Consider the following 2,566-nt stretch of genomic DNA (forward strand, 5'->3'; position numbering starts at 1 on the left):
TAAAATCGACACAATTATAAGTGACTTTGCATCGAAGGATGTTACAAGAAAATTTAAAGATAATATGCATATGATGTTTATATCGAGGGCCTTTAAATTCTACGTTCGCTCCGGACCCCTAGAATCTCAGGACCGGCCCTGGCCCCATGCCTAGATAGTCCATATCTAGAGTGTGACTCCAAGCCTGCGGAGCTCCAAGGAAGTGAAAATCTCTTGGTCCGTGATAATTTCATCACCATGTTTGATGCGAGGGGTATAATTCTTCGATCTCCTACCATTGGCGAGGGGCCACTGCTTGAAAAGCTTAGAATTCGCGTCACCCTCTTTGATCCAAAGATGCCATACCCAGGAACGCGAGTTTCAGGCTTTCAGCGGACGCCCGAGTAAAACGACATCGCCAACCGACAAGGAAAAACAATAAAAAGGCAAACAGTACAGCTGATAGGCGCAGGTTAAGGCTCTGATGATGCACACGCGCGTGTGCTTAAAGTAGAGCAGAAAATCGGATCCAGATCCTCGCCACCAGGTTCCACTATTAGTGCATCATTTTTGCATTTTTTTTAATCTCACGCGAGGACGACGCTATCGATTTTAAAACTGCTCCTCAAAGTTGGACTTCACGTAGTGGAGGCCTCTCATGTAGTGTACTCACGCAGAGGAAAAGTATACCCAATTCAGAGACCCCAGAGAATCCCTGGCCGGCGAGAGGAAGCGACCGGCCGGCGGCGTGACGGAAATGGCGCCGGTGCACGTTCTGGTCTTCCCGTGGCCGCTGCAGGGCCATCAACTCGATGCTTCATTTCGCCGCGGGGCTCCTCGACGCCGGCCTCCACGTCACCTTCGTCCACACGGAGCACAATCTCCGCCGCGCTCGCCGCGCCGAGGCCCTCGCCACGCCACGCCTCCGCTTCGTGTCCTTGCCGGACGGCCTCCCCGTCGACCACCCCCGCTCGGTGGGCGACCTGACGGATCTCGCCAAGTCCCTGATGACGACGGGCCCTGCGGAGTACCGTGCTCTCCTCGCCAAGGCGCTGTCCCCGGCGGCCGACGGCGGGTTCCCAGCGCTGTCGTGCGTCGTGGCCGACGGTTTAATGCCGTTCGCCATCGATGTCGCGGAGGAGCTCGGCGTGCCGGCGCTCGCCTTCCGCACGGCGAGCGCGTGCAGCTTCTTGGCGTACCTCTCCGTGCCCAGGCTCGTGGAGCTCGGCGAGGTTCCCATCCCTGTAGGCGCCGACCTCGATGAGCCGGTCCGTAGCGTCCCGGGGATGGAGGATTTCCTGCGGCGACGAGATCTTCCAAACTCCTGCCGCCGTCGGGCCGAGACCGACGACGTCGACCCTTTGCTGCAGATTCTGGTGGGCTACACCGCTCACAGCCGCAAGGCTCGGGCGCTCATCTTCAACTCGGCGGCGTCACTAGAGCGGTCGGCGCTCGCGCACATTGCGCCGCATATGCGCGACGTCTTCGCCATAGGCCCTCTCCACGCCGTCTCGGCGGCGCCGGCGCCGGCCACCAGTTTGTGGCGCGAGGACGACGGATGCATGGCGTGGCTGGACGGTCAGGCGGACCGGTCCGTGGTGTACGTGAGCTTGGGCAGCCTGACCATCATTTCACTCGAGCAGTTCACCGAGTTCCTGTCCGGGCTTGTCGGCTCCGGCTACGCGTTCCTGTGGGTGCTCCGGCCGGACATGGTCGGGGCAAGCCAGAGCGCCGTCCTCCAGGAAGCCGTCGGCGCGGCGGGGAACGGCAAGGCGCGCGTCGTGGACTGGGCGCCGCAGCGAGACGTGCTGAGACACCGCGCCGTGGGCTGCTTCCTGACTCACGCCGGGTGGAACTCGACGCTGGAGGGGATCACCGAGGGCGTGCCGCTGGTGTGCTGGCCGTTCTTCGCGGACCAGCACATCAACAGCCGGTTCGTCGGCGCCGTATGGGGGACGGGGCTGGACATGAAGGATGTGTGCGAGAGGGCCGTCGTGGAGGGGATGGTGAGGCAGGCCATGGAGTCCGGCCAGCTAAGGATGTCAGCTCAAGCGCTGTCGCAGGAGGTGAGGCGGGATGTCGCGGAGGGAGGCTCGTCGGCGACGGAGTTCAAACGGCTCGTCAGCTTCATCAAGGAGTTCGGCAAGAATTAAGGATTCAAGTACAAATCTTCTGTAAAGTATTCTTGAAACAAATAACTTTGTTTCGATGGCTTTACTTTGTGGTGTGTGAACAGAAGGATCTATATTGTTCCATTGCGACACAGGCGACGATTCCTCTCACCGGCGAGGCGCTGGTCTCCATCCCTCTCCGTCCGCTGCTCCGGCAGCTGGAGGAGAGGGGTGGGCACCCGTTTCGCTCCGTGTTGTTCCTTTGATCTAGGGCTTGTTTCGTGTAGTAGCACCAGTTTGGTGAGGTTGATGTTGCACCGAATAAGGTGGCATCGGTCTCTTCCTCGCCACGGTGACGTTCTCTCCGACGGCGCCGATGAGCCGATGGTCTCATTTGCTTGCCGTTCGTCCTGACCAGTAGGCCTTATATTCGGCTCTCATGGCGGTGCCGACAAGTTTGACAGATTGATGCTATT

The 2,566-nt window shown here is 59.6% G+C and overlaps 1 pseudogene; it reads left to right on the forward strand.

The window, feature by feature from the left end:
- The first annotated feature begins 343 nt into the window (after window positions 1–343).
- On the forward strand, window positions 344–2,242 carry LOC125524899 (annotated as a pseudogene).
- Window positions 2,243–2,566: the final 324 nt, after the last annotated feature.

The sequence above is a fragment of the Triticum urartu genome, chromosome 7 (genome assembly GCF_003073215.2).
Source record: "Triticum urartu cultivar G1812 chromosome 7, Tu2.1, whole genome shotgun sequence".
Taxonomy (NCBI): Eukaryota; Viridiplantae; Streptophyta; class Magnoliopsida; order Poales; family Poaceae; genus Triticum; species Triticum urartu.